The following is an 8,161-nucleotide window of genomic DNA, read 5'->3' as shown; positions in this document are numbered from 1 at the left end:
TCATCTGTTGGACAATATTGCACTTCAAGAACATGGTCATGAATGAGCTTTCTGATGAAGTGCATGTGTAGTTCAATGTGTTTGCTGCGCTGATGCTGGACTGGATCTTTGCATAGCTGAATGGCACTTTGATTATCACACCAAAGTGTGGTTGGATGCTGCTGCTCAAAGCCAAACTCTGATAGGATCTGACGAAGCCACAAGGCTTCCTTACTAGCTTCCACGGCACCACGATACTCTGCTTCTGCTGACGAAAGAGAAATGGCAGCCTGTTTCTTACAAGCCCATGTAATAGGTCCTGAACCAAGAGTGAAGACATAACCGGCAGTAGACTTCCGATCATCAAGGTCACCAGCCCAATCAGAATCAGTGAAACCAACTAACAGAGGAGCTGCTTTGGCACTGTAATGAATCCCAAACTGTACTGTACCTCGAACATAACGAAGTATTCTTTTAGCTGCTTTCCAATGACTTTCACGGGGGTTTTGCATAAAACGAGCAACAAGGCCAACAGCAAAGGAAAGATCAGGACGAGTATGGGTTAAATACAAGAGTTTTCCGACAAGTTGACGGTATAAGGTAGCATCAACTTCAGGAGAAGTACAAGAGACTGAAAGTTTGACTCCAGACTGAAAGGGAGAAGGGGCTGGCTTACAGTCTTCCATGTGAAAATGACGAAGAATATCACAAGCATACTTGGACTGGGAAAGGAAAATACCCTCTTGGGATTGCAAGACTTGAAGACCGAGAAAATAGTGTAAGTGTCCTAAGTCTGTCATTTCAAATTTCTTTTTAAGGCTGGACTTCACATGGTTTATAAGGTTGGGATCACTACCAGTAAGAATAAGATCATCAACATAAAGAACAAGGATGATAAGAGAGTTGCCCACTTTCTTGGTGTAGACAGTATTGTCAGAATGACACCTAGAAAAGCCAGATTCTAAAAGAAAGCTATCCATTTTGGCATACCAAGCTCGAGGAGCTTGCTTGAGGCCATAAAGGGATTTCTTAAGTCGACAAACGAGGCTGGAGTCTGTTTGTATGAAGCCAATGGGTTGTTCCATATAGATTTCTTCCTGCAAGTCCCCATGCAAGAAGGCAGATTTAACATCCATTTGATGGACTTCCCATTTTAAAGAGGCAGCAAGGGAAAGAACAAGGCGGATAGAGTTCATTTTGGCAACTGGAGAGAAGGTTTCAGTGTAGTCAATGCCTTCAACCTGTGAAAAGCCCTTAGCAACTAGACGAGCTTTATGTTTATCAACTTTCCCATCTGGTCCATACTTGGTTCTGTAAACCCATTTGCATCTAACAAGTTTGCGTCCCTTTGGTAGAGGAACAAGATCCCATGTATCATTTGTCATCAATGAATGATATTCTTCATTCATAGCTGCTTCCCAATGTGGATGGCCTGAAGCTTCTGCAAAAGTGTCAGGATCATGATTTACTGGAGCTTGAGCCAGTAAAGAAGAGGCTCTTTCAAACTGAGAACGTGTACGTCGCTGATCTGTAGGATCACCGGCAAGATCACCTGCTGCATCCCGAGTAGCACGGACCCATCTTGGAAGTTGAGGATCCTGAGAAGGTGGGGAAGGATTATCATCCTCGCTTTCATCATCAGAAGAAGAAATGTTTTCAAAGATAGAAGAGATAGGAAGAGGTGGCACATCCGCCGGACTAGGCTCGCAGGCCGATTTATTTTCATCAAATTTTACATCTCTTCTAATGATAACATTTTTGGACTTAAATGGAATAAGTCTATAACCTTTTACATCTTCAGAATATCCAACAAAAGTACATTTCTCACTCTTAGGTTCTAAAGCTTTATGCTTTTCATCTGGAATATGGGCCCATGCTTCACTTCCAAACACACGAAAGTGACTTACATCTGGTTTAATGGAACTCCAAGCTTCTTCTGGAGTGATATTCTCTAGAACCTTAGTAGGAGTGCGATTGATTATATAATTTGCACAATTAATTGCTTCGGCCCAAAAACTAAGACTGAGTCCTTTAGATTGCAGCATACAATTAGCCATTTCCTTTAAGGTGCGATTTTTCCTTTCAGCTACACCATTTTGTTGTGGAGTGTATGGAACAGTATGTTGCATTTGAATTCCATTTTCGGTGCAAAAGTTGATGAATGCATTTTTAACATATTCTCCACCATTATCAGTTCTTAGCTTAAGAATTTGATGTCCAGATTGTTTTTCAACAAATGCTTTGAAGGCCAAAAAGGTGGTAAATACTTCGCTCTTGAGTTTTAAGAAGTATACCCAAGTGCGTCTGGAGAAATCATCAATGAAAGTTAAGAAGTACTTGCAGCCAGAGAATGAAGCAACAGGAAGAGGACCACATAAATCACTGTGCACAAGCTGTAAAGGGGCTGAGGCGTGCCAAGAGGCACGTTTGTCAAAACTGTCCCGATGATGTTTTCCGAGTACACATCCGGAACAAACACCATCTTTGCAAGATACCATAGGAAGACCTGTCACCATATTTTCTTTACATAGATGCTGAAGGGAGCGATAGTTTAAGTGACCAAACCGCTCATGCCAAAGTTTGCTCACTTCATCATTATGAGCAACAAATACTGAGGGAAGATGGGATGACCCAAAGTTGTGAAACTTATACAACCTTTTGGAATCATCAGCAAGACCAGTAGCTAGAATCTGTTTAGGATCTTTTAGATCCTTGATTACAACATCATGAGGTGAAAATTCAACAATTTTACCTTCACCTGAATGAGTTATCTGATAGACAGATAGAAGGTTGCAGGATAAGTTTGGAACACATAATACATCATTGAACTGACCATTGTCTAGATGAACAGTTCCAGTCCCTACAACATTAAGAGATCTATCATCACCAACATATATATTTTTGGTGTTACAATCATTTAAAGAAGAAAACATGGCTTGGTTTTTGGCCATGTGACAAGAGGCTCCAGAATCAATGAGCCACTCATGAGAATGAGAAGAAGAAGAAGATACATTTAATGCATAACCAGACTGAGATGATTGACGATGACATGCAGAAAGTGCCGTTCCGGAAGTTGAAGTTGAAGTAGGCTCCAGATGGATGTTATGTTTCTTCATTGCGGCTTCCAAGGCTTCCATCTTCTTAAAGCATTTAGATTCTAAGTGGCCATCTCGATTACAAAAGTTACAATGTCTATCAGTCTTCTTCCATTTGTTTTTATTGGTCTTATCATTTTGCTGAAATGATCTTTCATCTTGAGGCTGAGTTGGTTTAGGACCATTCCTTTGAGGATAAGACTTCTTAGGATTCTTTGAATTTGGTTGCTGCTGGGCGGCTAACGCTTTCGAGGAAGAGTTTCCAAGATTAAGAAGACCAAGGTGTAAGAGTTTTTCTTGTTCTCTTATTAAGGAATCACAAAAGGAGTCAAAGGAAGGGGGCTTGTAGTCTTTGCCTTGACAAATGAAAGCTTCCCTTGTAGAATGGAAAGTGGAAACAAATACAGAGTAGGCTGGTCCCAACTTAGTAAGGATGGAATAAATAAGGTTACCATCTTCTTTCTTAACTTTAACACCTTCCAAGAGATATCTAAGGGTCTTGAATTTGGACAAGAAATCTTCAATGCAAGAAAAATTATTAGGATCCAAAGTAAGCAACTCATTTTCAAGTTGATGGGCTCTAATTTCATTTTTAATCCCAAAAACTTTAGCAAGTTTTTCTAATGCTTCATGAGGAGTTTCAATTTCTGCAATGTGGAATCTAAGATCAGGAGAAACAGACATTCCTATCAAACCACGTGCTTGATCTTGTCTATTTTCCCATTTTTCGGCCTTGTCTTCATCTTTGGGTTTCTTCTCTTGGTCTGTGGCTATTCTGAAGAGACCTTTACTTCTAAGTAAATCTCCCATGTAGGCTACCCATTGGAAGTAGTTAGTGCTGTCAAGAATGACTTGGCATGGACTTTCCATTTTTTGAAAAACAACTGAAGCTGAAGATGCTGAAAGTAAGTGGTCCAATGGATAGATCTCGAAAAAATAGGCGGTTTTAAAAAAAACGGCTCTGAAAAAGGCTTCCGGATGAAGAAGTTATGGCTTTTTGAAAAAAAAATTGTTGACGTTGCCGGCAAAGTGCGCGAATGTGCGGGAATGAAAAAATCCGCCCCCACAAAATGGAGACTTGAACCCAAGACCTCTACTCTCTTAAAAGGTCTTTGAACCAATTGATCTATACAAAATATTTGAGAGAGAGAGAGAGAGAGAGAGAGAGGGGGGGGGGGGCCTCGATTTGCGTGCTTGCCTTGGGAAGACTCTTTTCCCTACAAAACACAAAACACAAAACCCAACACGAATATCCAAAGAAAAACGAACCTTACGGCTCGAAGTTAGCTTTAGCCAAAAAACTAGAAATTTTTAAAAAAAAATCTCAAAGTTAGCTTTTAGCCGAAAAACTAAATATTTTTCTCAATGTTTCTGATTTTCCGAGATCACACTAAGGTGCAGGGAAAAGAGCATACGCATGAGAAAAATCCTTTCTTTCTGTTTCTGATTTGCCCAGATCGCACAGAGTCGCAGGGCAAAGAGCATACGCAGAAATGAAAGGTATAGATCCGGGAAAAAAAAGGCTAAATAAACCGAAACCGAAATAAGCAGAGAGAAAATGACAGTAAACTGCAAAAAAAAACACTGTATACCTCCCGATCTGAAAAATGACGCAGCTAGGGCTACCGGAAACCTTTTCGCGTGAAACGAAAGGGGTTCCTCACTGAAACAGATGCTCCGAACGCAACAGAGCAGTCCTCTCGGCCCGAAAGCAGTCAGAAACAGCAGATCTAGGAAACGACAGCCGCATGCAGTTCTACCGGCTTCAGATTTGGATCACCAACGGACGCGGCCCTCAAATAGCTCTGATACCATGTAGGAATTTACAGGGTAAGTTCCTCAGAAAGAATACCAAAAGGACACCGCTCACAACCAGATCTCAAATCAATACACCAGTATTTTTGACGTGGTTAAAACCCTCAGAGTGCAAGGAGGGAAACAGTCCACGGCCTGTCCCAACGTGGGTACAGACAATTTATTAATCAAAGAATGAAAATTTACATAAGCTTCTCTCATGCACGGATTACCCGAACAATGACCCTCCATGCGCTTTAAATAGAACTCATGGACCAATCGGGTGTCAAGCCACGGATCAAGTGTCGGTAATACCGAGGTGAGAGTGAACCGTCGGATCACTACATATCGTGACCGTCGGATTGTAAGTTACAAAATGTACAACGGTAAAGAAACACACTTTACCTAACTCTAACCTAACTCTATACTAGACCAAGTTGAACTTAACTATATCCTATGTGTCGGAATATCCTAACAACTTGTGTTGCCGCAGTGTTTGGAGAACCTGTCGGATGTGGTGGATGTGCTCTTCCCAACTCTTGCTGAAGATCAGGATGTCATCCAAGTATACCACTACAAATGAGTTGGTGAATGGCCACAAGATGTCATTTATTAAGCTCATGAAGGTTGCGGGAGCATTCATCAATCCAAAAGGCATAACCAACCATTCAAAAAGGCCCTCCTTGGCTTTAAAGGTAGTCTTCCACACATTGGATGGTTCGATTGCTACCTGGTGATATATTGACTTCAAATCGATATTGGTTAAATATTTTTTCCGCTTCAGTTGGTCCAGGAGGTCATCAATCCATGCGATCGGGTACCTATTATGGAGAGTGATCTTGTTCAACGCCCGATAGTCAATACAGAGTCTCCAAGTCCCATCCTTCTTCTGTACCAACACGATCGAGCTCCCACAGGGCAATGAACTCGGATGGATGTGACCTTTCTGCAGTAGCTCCTGAATCTACCTATTGATTTCATCGTTCTCTAGAATCGAGCATCGATAGATTGGTCCATTGGGTAGCGGCGCACCTGGGGTCAGATCGATGGAGTGCTTGATCTAACAGTGCAGAGGAACCCCTACGGGGGAGGTGAAGATGTCCTCGTACTCCTCCATGACCTTGTCCATCTATAGTTGTCGTGTAGAGGGGCCCTGTTCGGAGGTCATGGCCACCGTCTTCTTCTTTCCTTGAGGACGTATCATCAGGAAAACAAATTTCTCGGTTTTGGAAATGAGCTTACTACATTGTTTTACAGTAACCAAAAATATGGTAGTAGGCGGTGCTACATCCGGTATCCTATACAACTTATTTCCCCAAGTAACAGTAACAGCACGGGGCCTTGATTCATACACAACATGTCACTTCCACAAGTACGATTGTCCTAATAATACATCGCAAACATCAAGGGGAGAAACATCGTACAATACCTCATCCGTGAAGGGCTTGATGTTGTATGGAAGGTGACACTTCTGGCTCACGCGAAGATCTTGTCCTTGGTGAAGCCACCCTTTGGTGTACGGTTGTGGATGTGTTGTGGTCGGTAAGCCCAGCCGATTCATGACCTCTACCGAAATGAGGTTCTTTTGGCTCCCGCTATCGACAATGAATTGTAGCAGGGAGCCCTTTACCCACATATGGGAGTGGAAGAGATGCTCCTCCTCCTTTGGATCTTCGAGTTCCTCCTTCTAGATATTCGTGGTGGCAACGGTGGCATTGGGCTCCACATCGATAATCTACTTCCCTTTGTCATTCCCCTTGTCGGGTTCTAACTCAGAGTCGGAATATGCATCTGATTCTGAAACCTTTAACTCAACCACCAGTGTCTACTTGGCCCGACACTCACATGTGTTGTGGGTGGAGCTCTTATGGAATTCACACCATTTTCCCATGTCCTTTTTCGACTTCGCGGCGCCATTCTTTGCTTGCAGCTTTGGCGGGTTGTCTTGGGCCACCCTGCCTTGTCTTTGTCCATTGTTTTGTGGTTTGGCATCACCTTTCCCTTGCTTCGAATTTGTAGATCCAAAGTCTCGCTTCTTCTGTTTAAACTTTTGCTTGATCTTGACGACATATCGGTATGCCGTGCCGAGCGAGGAGATGTTCAGGAATTCTATTTCTTCCTGGATGTACCTATGCAAGCATTCGTGGTACTTGAGTACCAAATGCTGCTCCGAATCCTTGATACCCGACTTTGTGCGAAGGGTATGGAAAATATTGGTAAACTTCAGCACGTCTTGGTGCCTTCCCTACCGCAGCATGGTCCACTTTATGTATTGACCCTCATAGCTTCCAATAGGGTAGTACTGCTCCTTGATGGCATCCCGGAATGAGTTCCAAGTGGGTGTGGCCGAAAATAGTGAGCCCATACTTTCATCCTTCTGCTTGCAATAGGTTTCCCACCAATCCTTGACGTACGGGGTTGCATTGAGAAGAGTGAAAATAATCTTTTCCTGACTGGAAAAATCATGAACAGAAAAATACCCATCTACTAGATTTAACCATTTATCTACAGCATCTGCGTCTATCTGACCCTCGAATATGGGGATTTCAAAATTAACTTGTACCTTAAAGGGTGTGGCGTGTCTATAGTAGTTGTTGGAAGCCGATGCGTCGCCTCTGGGTAGCCGCTGAAGGATTTGGGCAAAGTTTTCCATCATCGCGTTCCTTTGTCACTCGAGGGCTTCTTCGAGCAAGATTTTGATAGAATCTCCTGCCCCCTCGTCTTTCTTTTCATTCGCCATGGGAGGCTGTCGGGATTTGCAAGTCCGGTCTTGCAAATGTTTGACCAGTTCAAGCCCTAACTCCTTATATCCTGACCTCGTTTGGGACATGCAAATAAAAACAAAGAAAAAACAGACCGCTCTGATACCACTGATATGGATTTAAACATGAATGCAACAGATTAGAGATACAACCATAAATACAGATATGCAGAAGAAATAATACTTGATTTCATTAATGTAAAATATTGAAATATGCTTACAACCAAAAATGGAAATAAACCAGCTAGGGTGATGGTAGCTTATCTCTGAGAAGAGATGTGGTGGCTACATGCCTCTAAACTGTCTTACAATGAGGCTCGAAGGCCTATTTATTGTAGAGAAACAATGGAAAACCCTAAACATCCAAAAACCTAACCCTAGAAGATGAAATGCCAAATTGTGGGTCCCATTTGGGTAAATTGCTATATCAACTTCCCGGGGTCATAACTTTGGCATACAATCTCCGTTTGACGCACACAGTATCTCGCTAGAAATATCTATCCATGAACTACAACTTGGGAAGAGAAACATC

This window comes from Pinus tabuliformis, chromosome 1_2 (assembly GCF_031772625.1).
Source record: "Pinus tabuliformis cultivar Carrire ecotype Pingquan chromosome 1_2, CPIR1, whole genome shotgun sequence".
NCBI classification, from domain to species: domain Eukaryota; kingdom Viridiplantae; phylum Streptophyta; class Pinopsida; order Pinales; family Pinaceae; genus Pinus; species Pinus tabuliformis.
This window is presented reverse-complemented; position numbering follows the sequence as displayed.